Below are 1,190 nucleotides of genomic sequence, written 5' to 3'. Positions count from 1 at the left end.
TTTGTGGGCTGCTAAAGCAGAAATAAAAAAAACAGTATTTAGAAGAGAACATTTATATATCATTATTTTTGAATGGGTGATGCTCAGGAGGTCTGAGGCCCCTCCTTGGCCAGCCAGTCGGTGCTTTCATGCAAGGACCTTCTAGAACAGCATGGACCCTGCTTAAATTCTCCAGTGCTCCAGGGGCCTCTTGAGCTGCCCCAGAAACGCTTAGGGGATCAGCCGTGCTGGGCATCGAACTCAGGCTGGTGTACTATTTCCCAGCCTCTGTATTTATCAATAATTTTGACTATCACCACATGATTTTTGGCATCCTTGTGGTGAAGCAGCAGTTCTGTGTGGAAGATCAGCAGGAAATTTCCAGAGATGGGCATGTGTCTGTGGGCCTGGCAGGTGCAAACCTCTGGCCTTCTCTCCCAGCTCTTTGGTTCGGGGGAATTCAGCAGCTCCGGGAAAGGGGCTGCCTCCTCGGGCACTCTTCTCACTCTTCCCCTGGTAAAGGGGCTGCCTCCTCGGGCACTCTTCTCACTCTTCCCCTGGTAAAGGGGCTTCCTCCTCGGGCACTCTTCTCACTCTTCCTGTCGGCCTGGCGCTTCCCTTGCCTGCTCTCCTCCTTGCCCCTACCCCTGGCCCATGGGCATTTCTTGGAAATGACAGGCACAGCCTTTCCCACTGGATGCTGGGTGTCGGAGTAACAGCTTCCACATTTCCACCACCTCAAGACACACAGCACTTATTTTATATGCCTCCTCTTCCAAACAGAACAGGTAGCAGAACATCTTAAAATGCAAGCTTGAGGGGCTGGAGCCATAGCACAGCGGGTAGGGCATTTGCTTTGCATGCAGCCGACCCGGGTTAGATTCCCAGCATCCCATATGGTCCCCTGAGCACTGCCAGGGGGTAATTCCTGAGTGCAGAGCCAGGAGTTACCCCTGAGCATCACTGGGTGTGACCCAAAAAGCAAAAAAAAAAAAAAACCTGCAAGCTTGAGGTGTGGGGGTGAGCGGGGTGTTACTCTGTAGCAATGCATCAGTCTTGCAGGCATGAGGCTGAGAGTTGGACCCCTGGCACCACCGTGCACCCAGCATGTTCCGCAGCACTGCTGTCTGTAATATCCAGTGCCATGTCAAAAGGGAAGCCCAGTGAGCACCCAAACTGAGTATGCACAATCCCGGATCATTTTGGTTTGT

Source organism: Sorex araneus, chromosome 7, assembly GCF_027595985.1.
Source record: "Sorex araneus isolate mSorAra2 chromosome 7, mSorAra2.pri, whole genome shotgun sequence".
Taxonomy (NCBI): domain Eukaryota; kingdom Metazoa; phylum Chordata; class Mammalia; order Eulipotyphla; family Soricidae; genus Sorex; species Sorex araneus.
This window is presented reverse-complemented; position numbering follows the sequence as displayed.